This window comes from Pelophylax lessonae (genome assembly GCF_965119305.1).
Source record: "Pelophylax lessonae genome assembly, chromosome: 2".
NCBI classification, from domain to species: domain Eukaryota; kingdom Metazoa; phylum Chordata; class Amphibia; order Anura; family Ranidae; genus Pelophylax; species Pelophylax lessonae.
In genome coordinates, this window is record NC_138769.1 from 645,597,809 (window position 1) to 645,616,072 (window position 18,264).

An 18,264-nucleotide genomic window follows, 5' to 3' on the forward strand; every position below is an offset into this window, starting at 1 on the left:
CAAGTATAGTTTATTAGAAAAAAATAACTAGTTTGCTATTACTTATACAAATATAATTGTTGGGCCTTATTGGGTGCTCATTCAGTTCATTGGCCAGAATATACATTTTTTCTGCCCATTGAAATGAATGAACTCTCAAGTGCTCAACGTGCCTAAACATGTCAATATATGTGTTTGCATACGCAGACTTAGGACAGTTTTTAAAGTTGCTTTTCTCCTGCCAGGAGAAAAGGCATTCAGAAGTGGTGAGCAAACGCGTTTATATGCGCTCAACTTTTTTCCTGCCAGAACGCTCCTACTAAACACGCAAGCAATTTTCAGCTTTTAGTTTTTTACTGCCTCTAAACACTCCTGCCTCTACACATCTGTAGACACCTATGTGGACAAGGACACATAGGGGGAGATTCACTAAAAACAGAGCACTCAGAATCTCATGAAGCCGTGCATGGTAGCCAATCAGCTTCTAAATTCAACATGTTCAAATAAGCTTTGACAATAAAACCTGGAAGCTGATTGGTTGCTACGCAAAGCTGCACCAGATTTTGCATGCTCCAGTTTTAGTAAATCTCACCCACAGGCTAACATGGAGGGGCATTTAGAAGCAGAAAAAAAAAATCATGTCTTTAAAGCGGTGGTAAACTCAAGGAACGAAAAAAAAAGAAATTCTCCCAGCATGGCAATATTATAATGTGTTAGAATGCACCACATACTAGCACATTATGAAACACTGACACCGCATTCACACTGAAGCGGCACAACTTCAGGGGCGACCTTTGAAGTCCAGTGCACCGCGACTTCTGCGCGACTTGCACAAACTTCACATAATGGAAGTCAATGCAAGTCGCCTCCAGGTCGCCCCGAAGTAGTACAGGACCCTTTTTCTAAGTCAGAGCGACTTGTGTCGCTCCTATTAGAACGGGTCCTGTACCAGTCAATGGACCGCGAGGGACCGCGACTTGTCAGGCTGACAAGTCGCCTGACAAGTCGCGGCAGTGTGAATGGAGCCTTACCTTAAAATTAAGTCCTCCAGACGCTCGCTGTCCCCACTGCAGAAGTTTCCATCTTCACTAGGTTTTCCTTCCAGGTTTGCGGACTCCGGCTGTCTGACTGGTCATGCTGTGATGACGTTACTCCTGTACATGCACGCAGGAGTCTCACCAGCAACACACAGCTCTAAAAGAATGGCATGAGTGTACCGTTTCTTTAGAGTGCATGCATCGGTGATGTTACTGGCTGCTGCTGGCTAGAATAACTCCTAAACGATGCATTTTTAGGAGATATTCATTTTACCTACAGGTAATCTTTATTATAAGCTTACCTGTAGGTAAAAATACAAACAGTGGTGTTTTTGACACCCAGTGTACAGGAGGCCTTAGTTAGTCATAAACATGTGCAGAACAAAATAAATTTGTTTGGTTTCATTTTGCTTCTGTATTTACATAAACTTGTTTAGTTAAATTAGTTTCATTTGTTTTCAGAATCTGTAGTAATCAGTAGTTTATTCAAATTGAAATCGATTCGAAGTTTCCTGATTCGGAAAATTGAATTCGGGTTCTAATCGAATCCTATTCTAAATCAAATTTATTCTATTTGAAATTTGAATTTTTGAAGATGGTTCTATTTTTTCTATTCTATTCTATTCTATTGTTTTTTTCTATTCTATTCTTTTATTTTTTGTTCTATTCTTTTCCCTTTTTTTTTTCACAATAAAAGTTTATTGAAAGATGCAGCAGTACAATAAAGAAACTTGTATAAACATTAATAAGGAAAAGATGCATGGAGAAATCATAAACAAGGACAACTTCACAAGTATTTCAGGTAAACGTTCTATATGGACATCACTAAAGAATGAAAGTACAAAGATGTCGTCTGATCCCATCTAGAGTAATAAATCTGATTTACCATCAAAGCAACCCATATATATGGGTATGACTTGGGACTACGTATAGTCTACTTTGTGAACTTGAGAAGAACAAAACTTGAAGGATTATGCTAAATTCAATTGTAGGTCAGTAATTGGGAGTAAAATTGAGAATAAGACACCAATTAGTCGTTGGTAAAGAAGGGGAAGGAATCATATATGTAAAAAATTAGTATGTAGTAAGAGTAGAAAAAAGATGAAGAATAGAAAGTGGAGATGAGAGAAAAAGAAAAAAAAAAAAAGGAAGGGAGTAGGAGTAAGGATCCGTAATTTCAATCAGAAAAGGTTTTAGGTGTTCATAAGGGATTTGTATTCAGGTGAAAAAGTAAACACTGTCCATGAGGCTTCCTTTCTTAAGATCTGGTATTCCTTTCTTTTCTATTATATTCTATTCTTTTATTTTGTCTATTCTATTACTTTCTATTTTACTAACTTATTTTCTAGCTATACTTTTCTATTCTATTCAAATTTCAATTTATTCTATTTAAAATTTGAATTTCGGAAGAAGGTTATAATATTTCTATTTAATTCTATTCTATTCTTTTTATTTTCTGTTCTATTATTTTCTACTCTACTCTTTTTTTCTAATCTATTCTTTCCTATTGTATTTGAATTCAAATTTATTATATTTGAAATTTGAATTTCAGAAGATGGTTAAATTATTTCTATTGTATTCTTTATTCTATTCTATTCCATTCTATTCTGTTCCATTCTGATATTTTCTTTTCTATTCTATTCTTTTACTTTATTTTCTATTCTATTTTACTCTGTTCCTTTATTTTCTATTCTATTTTGTATTATTCTATTCTGTTTTACTGTATTCTTTCCTGTTCTATTCTTTTATTTTCTATTCTGTTCTATTCTATTATTTTCTCTTATATTATATAATATTCTTTTCTCTTCTATGTCTTTATTTTTGATTAAATTTTATTCTCTTTGTGAATTTGAATTCAACTTTGATTCAGAAGCTATTGGCATTCAAAAACTATTCAAATTCGATTCGCAAAATATTCAAATTTCATCCTAAATTTTTTTTCGTTATTTCGAAATAGTTTAAATTCGTTACTTTTGTAATAATGAATTTCAGTGTCTAGTTATTTAAAAAAAACTTTCTTTTGAAGGAAGAAAGGGTGCATTTTGTACTTTTTTTTTACTTTTTGTGCTTTGCTCACACATTATATGTTAGGAAAGGCAAACTGATGTGCTGATTAATTTAATTTCCCACTGCAGGTTTTATAGCACCAAAATATAAATTCAGTAGTATATCTGTTACAAGCACAGACACTGGTTACTTTTCACATTGTGTTTAAAATGCTTTTCAACAGAACAAGAAATCCATTTAAAAATTAACCCAAAATGGCATGTTTGTTATTGATATATGGAATACCTGACAACATCCCTAGTGGGAAGTGTGGTAGAAAAAAGTAATTGCCTACTATGTCAACTCATATCTTTTGAATATCTGACTTTGACCCATCCCCTAACTCTCATTGTAACTGCTAGTGATTCATTTTCTAGAGAAAAGGCATGCAGGCCAAGATTCGAGTAATTATTGAATCTCAAAGTTACGGGACTTATTGTAGGATACACACCACGTATGGGCAGGAATATTTGCAAAGCGCTACGTAAGGTACTGTAATACCAAATGGTTTACTTCAATAAACAGAAGAAGTTGGAAAAAACAACTTCTGCATATACCTTCTTAAATTCAACATCACTGAGGCAGGATGGCAGATGCTAAATAATGGCCACTGGAAGGGTGAGAGGCCTTGATACTGTGGCCTGTGATCCTTACCATCACTAAATATGGGGAGCTGTAAGTAGATGTGAACCTGAATGAAAAGAAATGCAGAGAGCAAAATGATAGCTGATGGAGAAGGTTCTGACAACCAGCTGAACAGCGATTTCCTGCTGGCTTGAGAAGACCCTCCTGAGGTGGTTTTCTCTGGAAAGTATAAGGCTCCCTGTTGTACTAAACTCTTTTCATAGTAAAAACTGAAGATTCCTCAGCTTGTTACGATGTTCACAAAAGTTGTTTAATTTAAGCAGAGCAGCATACAGAAATGTTTAAACATTCAGAAGGAGAGAGAGGCATCAGATGGTACGTGCCTTTGGAGTGTAGAGTTTTTTTCTCTCACTGAAACCATGCATCTCTAATCTACCTGTTTTATTCATGAACATGATGCCAATACATTTTCCAAGTATAGTTGTGGTACTAAATATAAAAGTAACACCCACTCTTGCATATATGGTTTTGAACTTATAGAAAAAACACATAAGTCCTCCCAACATGCTGAGTTAGGCTTTCAAAATAGAAATACATGCATAGCAAAATGGCTTCTCTGCCCTTGACAAAGGCAAATAAATGTACCTTTCAGAATCAGTATCATTATATTATGACATTTATATATTTTCAGAGATTTTTATAGCTACATAGTTACATAGTTAGTCATGTTGAAAAAAGACACATCTGGCTCAACCAATAAAAAACAAAAAACGGTAAAGAAAACCCAACCACACAATGCCATATACACAATCCTATGCCCACAGTTGATCCAGAGGAAGGCCAAAAACCCCAGCAAAGTATTATCCAATTTGGTACAGCAGGGGAAATAATTCCTTCCTGATCCCTCGAGAGGCAATCAGATATGCCCTGGATCAATTTTACCTATAAATATTAGTACCCAGTTATATTATATACACCTAGGAAAGAATCCAGGCCTTTTTTAAAGCAATCTACTGAGCTGGCCAGAACCATCTCTGGAGGGAGTCTATTCCACATTTTCACAGCTCTTACAGTGAAGAAACCTTTCCGTATTTGGAGACTAAATCTGTTTTCCTCTAGACGTAAAGATGCCCCCTTGTCCTCTGTGTTGACCTTAAAGTGAACAACTCAACACCAAGTTCACTATATGGATCCCTTATGTATTTATACATGTTGATCATATCCCCCCTTGATCTCCTCTTCTCAAAAGAGAATAAATTCCCTTCCTTTAATCTTTCCTCATAGCTGAGCTCCTCCATGCCTCTTATCAGTTTGGTTGCCCTTCTCTGCACTTTCTCCAGTTCCCTGATATCATTTTTGAGAACTGGTGCCCAAAACTGAACTGCATATTCTAGATGAGGTCTTACTAATGATTTGTACATGGGCAAAATTATATCTCTCTCTGGAGTCCATTCCTTTGTTAATACAAGAAAGGACTTTGCTTGCTTTGGAAATCGCAGCTTGGCATTGCATGCTATTATTAAGCTTAGGATCTACCAGAAATAAAATAAAAAGTCCAAAAATCTATCCCGTAGTTTGTAAACGCTATAACTTTTTCGCAAACCAATTAAAATACACTTTTTGGGATTTTTGTTTACCAAAAATATGTAGCAGAATACAAATTGGCCTAAACTGATAAAAAAATTAAATTTAACATTTTTTTTATTTGGAATGTTTTATAGCAGAAAGTAAAAAATATTGTGTTTTTTTCAAAATTGTCGCTCTTTTTTTGTTTATAGCGCAAAATCTAAAAACCGTAGAGGTGATCAAATACCACCAAAATAAAGTTCTATTTGTGGGAAAAAAATTACTTCAATTGTATTTGGGTACAGCGTCACACGACTGTGCAATTTTTCATTAAAATAAAGGGCCATACACACTATAAGATTTTCTGAAGACTTTTTCCTTCAGATTTACCATTTCTATGTAGTGCAAGAGCCTGCCAGATTGCATACAAATTGAAAGTGTTTAGGTTTGACCTCATATTATAGGGTTTTGGTAAATCTAAAGGAAAAAGTCTTCAGAAAATCTTATAGTGTGTATGGCCCATTATGCAGTGCTGAATCGCAAAAAATGGCCTGGTCATTAAGAGGGTAAAACCTTCCGGAGCTGAAGTGGTTAAAGTTTATTGAACCAAAAAGCACCGTTTTGCATTTTAAAAAGTCCCTGACCCTTTCCAAATATGCAGAGGCACAAAAATGCATTGATGTGAACGTGTTCCACAGGAATCCATGTTAAAAAAAAAATGTCCTGCGTTTCTGCAAAAAGAATTTAAAAAATGCATTGGTGTGAATGGTTCCTTTTACAGGTGTTTCTGACCTGCATTTGATTTTCTTTTTCCACGATTTAACCTACATTTGCATTACTGTTAAAATCAACAACCTTTGCTCACGGTGAAAGGTTTTGAAAGTTAATTTTTTATAGAAAAGTTACAAAGTAAAATGAAAGAATTAAGACGTAAAATATAAGATCCTGACAAGCCAAGTGTCACGCTAGTATCTGATGTTTTCATTAAGGGGATTTTTTTTTTTTACACAAAGTTGTCATTGAAATTATATATTGCTCACTCATTCCATGGGTATATTTGTAATTACACCCCAAAATATATTCTGCTGCTTCTTCTGAGTACAGTAATCACCACCTTCAGAATTTCAAAGGGCGTAAATTTCTCATTGCACTTTCTCACTACCTATCACGGTTTCGGAGGCCCTGAAATGTCAAGATAGCACAACCCCCCCCCCCCCCAAAATGACCCCATTTTGGAAAGTAGACACCCCAAGCTATTTGCTGAGAGGCATGGTGAGTCCATGGAATAATTTAAATTTTGCCACAAGTTTTGGGAAAACTAATTATTTTTTTTTTTAACACAAAGTTGTCACTAAAAGATAAATTAAACCAGGGAAAAGCCCTGGCCCTGACGGTTTCTCTCTAGCCTATTATAGATCCTTTGCAGATATCTTGGCCGTACCCTTTCTGAAAACATTCAACAGTCTTTCCAATTCGAATCCCAGCCACTCCAGACTCCTGGAAGCACATATTTCTGTTATACCTAAAGCAGGGAAGAATCCCACATGAGTTCAAAACTACCGTCCAATATCACTGCTCAATGTAGATCTGAAAATATTTGCCAAAATACTAGCTAACCGCCTCCTTTCTTTTATTCCATCCCTGATTGATTCTGACCAAGTTGGCTTTGTGCCTGGCAGGGAAGCTAGGGATAACACACTTAAAGCCCTTAATATACACCACATTCTTTCTTCTTCCTCACAGACCGGCTTCCTGCTATCTCTTGATGCGGAGAAGGCATTCGATAGGCTTGCCTGGGACTACTTGGAAGCGATCCTTCAGTCAATCGGTCTGGGACCCAGGTTGATGTCCCTCATACTTGCACTTTACCACAGCCCATCAGCAAGGGTACGTGTGAACGGCTCGCTATCGAATGCCTTCTCCATCAGCAACGGAACCCGTCAGGGCTGCCCCCTGTCTCCTCTCCTATTCATACTCACTCTTGAACCCCTTCTCAATAGTATTAGAACAAATCCTAACATTTCAGGCGTACTCTCCAACTCTAACCAATATAAGATTGCTGCCTATGCAGACGATGTTCTGCTGTTCCTCTCCAACCCCCTTATCTCAATCCCCAATTTACAAAAAGAGTTGAAATTATTTCAATACATTTCTAACTTCAAAATAAATAGATCCAAATCGGAAGCACTTAACATATCCCTCCCTGACCCAATAGTTGAGCAGTGTAAACAATCCTTCCCCTACGATTGGAAAACGGATACCATCACATACTTGGGTATCGAAATCCCCACGGATCTAAATAACCTATTAAAAAAAAACTACCTTCCTATTTCACAGGATATCTTCCAAGACCTTAAAAAGTGGAATAAAGTACACTTTTCATGGTTCGGTTGTGCTGCAATTGTCAAAATGAATGTGCTTCCGCGTATCCTCTACCTATTACAAACGGTTCCCATTCAACTACCCTTACACTTCTTCTCCACTTTAAAAAAGGCCATTAGATCCTTTATCTGGCATCACAAAGCCCCTCGCATTAAATTTGAGACACTCTCAAGACCCAAATCCAAAGGCGGAATGGGAATCCCAGACATCTACTTGTACTACCAGGCGTCACACCTCTTACGCATAGCAGATTGGCACACACAGAAGCACAAAAAGGATTGGGTTGAATTGGAAGACTCTCTCTCTCAGATTCCCATTCAAAGTACCCCTTGGCTAATTTATTCCTCCTTACAGGACTCCCTAAAAAAACACCCGCTAATAGGTCCCACCATTCGTTGTTTCCATACAGCAAACGCCAAACACCATCTAATCCGTAAACATAGCCTCCTTACTCCTTTACTAGACAACTCGCAATTCCCTCCGGGCCAATCCTCACACACCCTGCGCTCGGTTCCCAATGTTAAAGGAATTCGCATTTTCTACCTCTTACAAAATGGGAAATTTCCTAACTTTCAGGATCTCAAAAATGCTTTACTTAGTCCCGCATTGACCTGGTGGGAATACACACAACTCCATTACTTTGTCTCCGCACGCCTGGAAAAAAATCCTAAAGAAGCACCTTTTTCCAAATTTGAACAAATTTGTGCACTTCAGCAACCCCAGCGACACCTACTATCAGCTATACATTCCTGCCCTATACAACTTGGCAAACTGTGTGATGACTGGGGCACTGATTTGGACTTATCTCTGACAGACCCCCAATGGGAAAAAATATATCGTAACATCTTAAAAGGATCAATAAATGTATCCATTCAATAAAATAATTATAAGATACTTACCAAATGGTACCGCACCCCATTCCTGCTCAACAAATATAACAAAGATATCCCAAATGAATGTTGGAGGTGCAAACAATCTCATGCAGATTTACTACATATCTGGTGGTCCTGTCACCTGATACAGCCATTTTGGAATGCGGTCAAATCCTACATACTCAAAATAACCACTCAAGACTTACAATTACATCCAGCTCAGTTCCTACTGCACTTTCACCCCAACTCTCCATCTAAGTATTTCAAATCCCTTCCTATGATTATGATAAATGCTGCCAAGCTTTGCATCCCCAGACTTTGGGGTACCACAAAAGTCCCATCCCTACATACTTGGCTTACCCAGATCAACAAAATCTCCGAAATGGAGGAGCTTATATCTACAGTTCATGACTCTCCAAACAAATATCTTAAAATATGGAAAGATTGGATAATTTTCCGATACTCTGCCGAATATGAACAGCTTACTAACTCTTCTACTAATTAGTTAATCCACCTCCTCTGTATTATCATTTATCTCCATGATCCCTTAAATGGCTTAGACACATAAGTTGATTTGGTCCATACCCGCCTCCCCTCTGCCCACTCTCCTTGCCTTCCCCCTCCCTCTTCCCCATCTTACTTCTCTAGCTTACTCCTTCCCCTTCCCAGCGGACCCAATGCTGGTCAGAGGGTCCGCTCCCCCACTTCCTCTGTTATTCTACCTCTTACTCTGTTATTTTAGCTTTATTAAGCGGAAAAAGATGTTAGCCCTTAACAGCCATATTTCATGGGTTATGTTGTTTCAACATAAAACTTCTCACTCTAAAGGGCGAATCACCCCAGTTTTATCATTCCTGTATTAACACGCGTTTCAATATACGTTTTCCTTGACATCAGATTATTTCTTTTGCCTAATGTAAACTGATACTATATAATGTTATTGGATCAGATATGATTGTTATTTCTTCATACAATGTGAAAAGTATAATTACATGTTGTTAACCTCATTACTCTTCAATAAACTTGTTGGGAAAAAAAAAAAAAAGATAAATTGCTCACACATGCCATGGGTATATGTGGAATGACACCCCAAAATACATTCTGCTGCTTCTCCTGAGTACAGGGATACCACATGTTTGAGACTTTTTGGGAGCCTAGCTGTACATGGGACCCCGAAAACCAATCCCCACCTTCAGGTTTTCTAATGATGTAAATTGCGTATTTCACTTCCTCACCGCCTATCACAGTTTCAGAGGCTCTGAAATTTCAAGATAGCACAACCCCCCCCCCCCCCAAATGACCCCATTTTGCAAAGTAGACACTCAAAGCTATTTGCTGAGAGGCATGGTGAGTCCATGGAATATTTTATATTTTGCCACAAGTTTCGGGAAAATTATTATTATTTTTTTTTGCACAAGTAATGGGTATATGTGAAAGCCGCGTACAGGACCCCGAAATCCAATCACCACCTTCAGGCTTTCAAAGGGCGTAAATTGTTGATTTCACTCCTCACTACCTATCACAGTTTTGGAGGCCATGAAATGCCAAGACAGCACAACCCCCCCCCCCTAAATGATCCCTTTTTGGAAAGTAGACACCCCAGGGTATTTGCTAAGATGCATGGTGCCTGGTGAGGCTGAAGGTGGTGATTGGTTTTCGGGGGCCTGTATACAGCTAGGCTCCCAAAAAGTCTCACACATGTGGTATCCTTATACTCAAGAGAAGCAGAATGTATTTTGGGGTGTCATTTCACATATACCCATGGCATGCGTGAGCAATATATCATTTAGTGACAACTTTGCGTTAAAAAAAACAAAAATAAAAACAAATTGTCACCTTCCCGAAACTTAGGGCAAAATATAAAATACTCCATGGACTCAATATGCTTCTCAGCAAAAAGCTTTGGGTGTCTACTTTCCAAAAAGGGGTCATTTGGGGGGTGTTTGAACTGTCCTTGCATTTTATGCTCAATCCTAACCACACATCACCCACTCTTCTAACCAATTGAAAAACAAGCCTTTTCTGTGACTTTTTGTTTACATGAAAAAAATATTTTTTTTTACTAGAAAATTGCTTTGAACCCCCCAAACATTATATCTTTTTTTAAAGCAGAGGCCCTACAGAACAAAATGGTGGATGTTGCAAATGTTTTTGTCACACGGTATTTGCGCAAAGATTTTCCAAACGCAATTTCTGCGAAAAAATAATTGTTTTAAAATTGAATGCACAAATACACTATATAATTCCTAATTGTTTGGTACAATTTAAAAGATGATCTTATGCTGAGTACATAGATACCAAACATGACATGCTTTAAAATTGCACACGCCCGTGCAGTGGCAAGAAACTACGTACATTTTAAAAGCCTTTAAAAATCTTTACAGGTTACCACTTTGGACTTACAGAGGAGGTCTACTGCAAGAATTACTGCCCTCAACCTGGCATTTGCGGCGATACCTCACATGCATGCTGCAATTGCGGTTTACATGTGACACTAGACCAACACTTGCGTGTGCCTTTGCGCGCAAGCATGGGTGGGACAGGGGGGCTTGATTTTTTTTAAATTTATTTTGCTTTTTTATGTTATTTTGACACCTTTCCTTTAATTTTTTTTGTTATCATTTTTATTGTTATCACAGTGAATTTAAATATCCCCTATGATAGCAATCTGTAGTGACAGGTACTCTTTTTTAAAAAAAATTGGAGTCTTTTTAGACTCTAGATCTCTCCTCTGACCCTAAAGCATCTAACCACACCAAGATTGGTGTGATAAGATGCTTTCCCAAGTTCCCAATGGCGCTGTTTATTTCTGGCAAAACAGAAGTCATGAAATGCTCGTAGCTTCCGGTATCTTAAGCCATAGAGATGATTGGAGCCATTCTTGTCTCCAATCAGCTCTATGGTTAGATAATTGAACCACCGGCTGCACTCTCGGGTTAACCGGTGGGACAGGAGAGCCAGAGAAAAACCACGATTGTAAAAGCAGTCTAGCAGCTAATTACCTGCTAGGATCGCTTTTACATGTAAGCTGACCACTGGCAGTAAAAAACGATACCAAGATGATGCCTAAATCTGCAGGCATCATCCTTGTATAACCACTCAAAGTCCAGCAATCCAGTACATTGCTGGTCCTTGTTTAGCATATATTGTAGGTTTTTGTTTTCATGCAGCCTGTGGGCTGAATAAAAAAAAAAGAACCTAACAGAAATCTCCGCCAGAAAATGTGTAGTACACCCATCATTAGCCGCCCAAAACATCCAAACCCACTTTCTAATGATGGGTATACATGACAAATTCCATGTATACCTATTGTTTTTTTATCTGTGGGGGTGAAATCACCTCCTACAGCGCTGCCATCAGAGATTTCCATGTATGCTGAGTGCAAACGCTGTTTGTGTCAGAATATATAAAATCAGTGTGGCAGCTGATGAGTGTACCTACAATCTAAACTGGTTAACAATAGAATAGAAATAAAAGATTACATTGGTACCTGAAAAGTAAAACATGGTTACCAATGAAAAACAGTAACAAAGTACAGTAAAAGTAAGAGGAAGAGTAGAAGTAGAAGAGCAGAGTAAGAACAGAAAAATAACTCAAACGACAACTATTTTTGGCTTTTTTTTTTATATATTTTTTTTGTAATTTTTTTGTAACTTTTTTTTGTAATTTTTTTTGTAACTTTTTTTGTAATTTTTTTTGTAACTTTTTTTTTTACACTTTTTTTTTTCTTCAACTCAACTGTAACATTCCAGGTTAGGGTCTCTCAAAATGTCGATAGCCGTCGAACATCTTTCGAGACCCTGTGTTAGTGTGCCCTAGACTGTGTTGTGCTGGACCCCACGCTAATACTCCACTAGTGTGTGGTAGCGTTGGAAACATTCCCCGATGCAGAGACCAGGTTGGTCAGGACAGAAGGGATAATAAGTGCGGGTGTCATGCCTAAATTCGTGCCTGCTACAGACACAAAATCTTCTTTGGGGGTTTCTTTTGGCAGGGGTACGCGGGAGGACATGTGGAAAATGCCTCTCATGCAGCTGGCTCACTGCATCTGGTAGGGGAAGTTGGGCCGGAGCACCCCCTGGATACAGGTAGGCACTGATGATCTCTTCCTGGAATTATAGGAAGGATCCAGTTCATCCTGATGCTTTTGTATAGCACAAAAGCGTTCAGCATAGCCAATTGGAAAAAATAAACAGACACTTTTTTGTGCCAGCGTCTGGCTTTACGGGCAACTAAGTACGGCGCCAAAAGCTGGTCATTGAGGTTCACCCCTCCCATATTAAGGTTATATTCATGGACACAGAGGGGCTTCTCCAAAACACCAGTTGCCATATGAATTTGGAACGTCGTGTCTGCGTGAAGGGAGGACAGAACGAAAACATTCCGTGTATCCTTCCACTTCATTGCAAGCAATTTGTCCGTTTTCAAGCAGGCTCTCTCCCCCCGACTAAGATGGGAATCTACAAGCCATTGGGGGAAGCCCCGGTGATTAGTTCTCACGGTGCCACATGCGCCAATTTGGAATTGAAGAAGATGACAAAAAAATGGCACGCTTGAATAAAAATTGTCCACGTACAAATGGTACCCCTTTCCGAATAAGGGTGACACCAAGTCCCAAACTATCTTGCCGCTGCTCCCTATGTAGTCTGGGCAGTTGGGAGGCTCCACAGTGCTATCTTTTCCCTCGTAAACACGGAAACTAAATGTGTAGCCTGTGGCCCTGTCACACAGCTTATACAGCTTGACACCGTATCTGGCATGCTTTCTGGGGAGATACTGCTTGATAGCAAGGCGGTCAGTAAACGTAATCAGAGACTCATCAACGCAGACAAATTGTTAGGGGGTAAATAAGGCAGAAAACCGCTGATTGAAGTGGTTTACGAGCGATCAAATTTTGTGGAACCGGTCATATCCAGGGTCTCCCCATGGACAACAGAGTTCATTGTTGTTGAAGTGCATGAACCGCAGATCTCTCGCCCTGGACATGGAAGCAGAGAAGACGAGCATATGGAGGACTGGGTCAGTGGACCAATATAACCGCAACTCACTCCTTTTGGTTATGCCCATGTTAAGGGATAGGCCCGAAAAGGTTTTAAACTCGGAAACCGTTATAGGTTTCCAGCCAAATTGTCTGGAAAGGGACTAATTTGGGTTGGCGGCAATGAATTGACCAGCATATTAATTGCTTTGGTCCACAATAGATCTGAAAAGATCTTCAGTGAAAAACAGCTCAAAAAAATGAAGGGGAGTAAAATTGGCTGTTTCCACGTGAATTCCGGGTTGGGCAGTGAATGGGGGAAGTACTGGCGCTTTAGAATCAGTGGACTGCCAATTAGGATATGCCAGCACTTCAGGGAGGGAACTCTGGGTTCTACGGGCCTGTCTTTGAATTTGCGGTGGCTGCGGCCACTACTCGTGCTAGCCACCGCACCAGCTTCAACTGCACTTATGGGACTTGCCACGTCACCAAGTGATACTGCAGTGCTGGTATGTCTAGGTCCAGGGTGTACTAGGCTGCTAGTGCTTGCCAGTTCACCAGAAGTGTGAGCAGCACTAGTACCAACATTCTGCTCCATACGAGCCCCCTACAATTCCTCCACCTCAGCAACTCCAGAATGGGGTCAGGTACGCCTGACCTTAGCAGGGACCCATCCGTCGTCGGAGCTATCTGTCAGGGAGCCACTGCTGTCTACAGGCTTGTATACTGACCCTGATTCTGCCAGTGAGGCTTCCCCATCGCTCTCATCTTACATGGTCAGTATACTGTGGGCCTCTTCACTACTGTACCACCGTTTGGACATTTTAGCAACTAAATTTTCAGGTACAGTAGTGTGACTCACAGGTAAAAAAGCACCTGGTTGTCAAGGACTATTTCAACCGCTACCAAAAAACTGCTAATGCTAGCAGGGATCAGGCGGTTTTGTGTGTTGTGTTTTTGGAAGTGACAGTGATCTATTGATTACTGCACTTGCCTGGGTGGGGTAGGCTGGGCGGAGGGGCTAAACGCAGGTGCTGGCAGGTGTCGCGACCAATCCTGCTAATGCTGCATTTTGGGAACCCTAAACTATTGGGGATGTTAGTATAGTTCTAATCAGATCAAAGATATTGATCCGTTCAGATACTATACTAGTAATGGAGGTGTATGTGTGTGTGAGTGTGTGTGTGTGTGTGTATGTGAGTGTATGTGTGTGTATGTAGTAATCAGGGGGTTAACTAATATTTCTAACTATGCGCCAGGGATCTGCGCTGTCCTAGACAGACGCTAACGCTAACTAATGTCCCCTGTGACACTAATAATAGTGTTCAGAAAAAAACTGTAAACTATAAAAGTGACACTGTGACAGGGCAATGAAGGGGTTAACTGGGGTGATCAGGGGGTTAAATCTTTATTGGGTGGTGGGGGTGGCAGGTATCCTAAGCCTACTTGGGACAGAAACTAACTCGCTAGCGCTAACTGAAGTCACAATCACACTAATACAGAAATACAGAAAACCGCTATATACTCTAAATAGTGTGCGATGTGACAGGGGGTGAAGGGGTTAACTGGGGGTGTTCCAGGGGTTAAATATTTATTGGGGGGTGGTGGGTATCCTAAGCCTAAAAGTAACAGTCGCAAGCGCTAAACCAAGTCACAGGTCACACTATTACAGAAATATAGACAAATGCTATATACTGTCTATAGTGTGCAATGTGACAGGGGTGTAGGGGTTAACTGGGGGTGATAAGGGGGTTAAATCTTTATTGGGGGGGTGGCGGGGACCCTAAATCTACTTGGGACAGAAACTAACTCGCTAGCACTAACTGAAGTCATAATCACACTATTACAGAAATACAGAAAACCGCTATATACTATATATAGTGTGCGATGTAACAGGGAGTGAAGGGGTTAACTGGGGTGATCAGGGGGTTAAATCTTTATTGGGGGGTGGTGGGTATCCTAAGCCTAAAAGTAACGGTCGCAAGCGCTAAACCAAGACACAGGTCACACTATTACAGAAATATAGACAAATGCTATATACTGTCTATAGTGTGCAATGTGACAGGGGGTGTAGGGGATAACTGGGGGTGATCAGGGGGTTAAATCTTTATTGGGGGGCGGGATGGCGGGGACCCTAAATCTACTTTGGACAGAAACTAACTCGCTAGCGCTAACTGAAGTCACAATCACACTATTACAGGAATACAGAAAACCACTATATTACCTGTATATAGTGTGCAATGTGACAGGAGGGGGGAAGGGGTTAACTGGGGTGATCAGGGGGGGGATCATGGTGTTAAATCTTTATTGGGGGGTGGCGAGTATCCTAAGCCTAAAAGTAACGGTCGCTAGCACTAAATGATGTCACAAGGCACACTAATACAGAAATATAGAAAACTGCTATATACTGTACACAGTGTGCAATGTGACAGTAGGTGTAGGGATTAACTGGGGGGGGGGGGGATGATCGGGGTTTAAATGTGTCTATCTACCTGTGTGTGGATGTGCTTGGTGCAGTACTCACGTTTTAATCCTCTCTCTTCTCTCGATGAATCCAAAAAGGATTTTGGGAGGAGAGAGAGGGTAATTTCTGTGCTTGTGTTTACAGTTCACAGGCACAGGTCAGTCTGTGATTGGTCAGGACGGATCAGCAGGTTCAGGCCAAAAATCATTGGCCTGGATCTGATGACTGATCGGTTCTGAACCGAATCAGACCATGGGCGGGGCCAGGGGCGCACGGGAGCGTGCCCCAGGGCCCCGGGAACGAGCGGCGTACATCTACGGGGCTTTGCAGGTACGAGCCAGCCTGCCACAGTACATCTGCGGCGGCTGGTCGTAAAGTGGTTAAAAATCGCTGCTACTACAGGAGTTTTATGTTTTGCCTGTAAAAGCAGCTTAATGGTATGCTAAGTGTCCATGCGCATTAGGACAATTAGAGGCATATTTTAAACTTTAGTTTAGAGGCAGGAAAAAAAACATTCTGGCTTGCGTTTCTGATGGGAGTTTACTGGCAGAAAAAAACGTAAAACTCTCCTAAACTCATCTAAACTGTGTACAAAAAATGCTCTATATAAGTGTTTTTTTCTGCAAGGAAAACTGTAATTTTCTTAATCCTGGATTGCATGGAGCCTAAAGGCCCATACACATGATAAGAAAATTGGAAGTAAAATTTAGTCCGACTAATGATCTGCTGATTTTCGGATTGTTAGTATAGTGCTTTCGACAGCCGATTCTGAATTTTCGGACGACAAAAACTGAATGTGCAGGCTATAAAATGTTTATCGTACGTGAACACAATGTCCAGTTTTCATTTAATCTGTACAGTTTTCGTCCGAAAGAATCGTAAGAGCAAGAGTACGTATGCTCGGAAACGAAAGAATACACACAAAACAATTCAACACATTACATCACTTCTGAAGTTGAATTCTGTCGTATGAGAACTTTCGTATGTTGAGTAACCTCTTCACTTTCCATATGAGACTAACACGCAACAAAAAATGGACGAAAATGAGTCCGATAATCTGACCGTGTGTATGAGGCTTAAAAATTTGGACTGAAGCTTGATTTGTACATTGCTCTACCCTTGTGTACATTTCCCTTTTTGCTAGTTTCAAACACATCAAAGCAGTTTCTATTGTTGCTTTTTCTTATTTGGTGCAGGGACACACTAGGCTTCAGCTGCCTTATAACCACTTGCTGACCTCGCACTGTAGTTTTACTGCTACATATAGACTAGATTACCAAAAGTATTGTGACATCTGCCTTTACACACACATGAACTTTAATGTCATCCAGGGGAGGACTGGGCCAGGGGGCAGGGGGGGCATTGCACCCTGGGCCACTATGTTCCCCCTTAAAAAGGTTGCACTGCTTCTGCCACAGACATGCCTAAAGGATTTCTGGTGAAGAGAAGTAAAAAGTCCCCACCACTGACATATTGAGTGTGGGATGAAGACATGGAGAGAGCGCAAATCCCCCCCCCCCCCCCCCCAGCATGGATGGTGTAAACTGTGTCTGAGCAGAGGCTGGTTCCATGCCTCACTGGAGACTCTCCTCCCCACGGCCAGCCCCAACCAAGCTGTCCCAACTCCCTCCAGCTGGCCAGGTTGGGAAATGGGATTCAGCTGGTGAGTAGAGAGTACCGGGAGTGGAGCTTCAGCCTGGATACACTTTTATCATGGGCTCACATGATTTGGGGGGAAATATGGGCAACAGCAACAAACTGTCATGGAGCTCTGATGATTACACAGCAAAAGTCACAATCTATCAGCTTGACAGCTCGGTTCTTGCTCTATATTTTTTTATAAAATAAAGTTTCTGAATTTCTGTTATGTGTAAATTAAAAAAAAAAATAAATAAAATGTTATTTTTAACATCTTAGCTGCTTATAAGTGAAAACCCTAATTATTATATCCTTCCTTCCCTTCTTCCTTTAGTATTTTTTTTTTTTTTGCCGATGTTTAAAAATCTTTTGTATGTAAACTTTAAAAAATGCATTTGTTTGTGCCTGTAGTATCAAATTTATAAAAAGGTCAAATCACAGAAAAAAATTGTAGTTTACCCTATTTTTTTTAACCCTAAAGCTTAGCTGTTTTCTTTTTCCAAAACTTGCAGTTTGTATGTAAATTTTTTGTTAGCTTTCATTTGTAAGCGCCAAATTGAAAAGCTTATGGCGAGGCACATTTTGGCATACTCACCTTGGGTGTCCAGAGGGCCTTGTCCAAACTCTGCCCGACCCTGCCCTCAGACATCATATATCTTAAAAGCTGTCACTTGCAGCTCACACTAATGATGTGGAGTCTCAACTCCTGCGGATGAA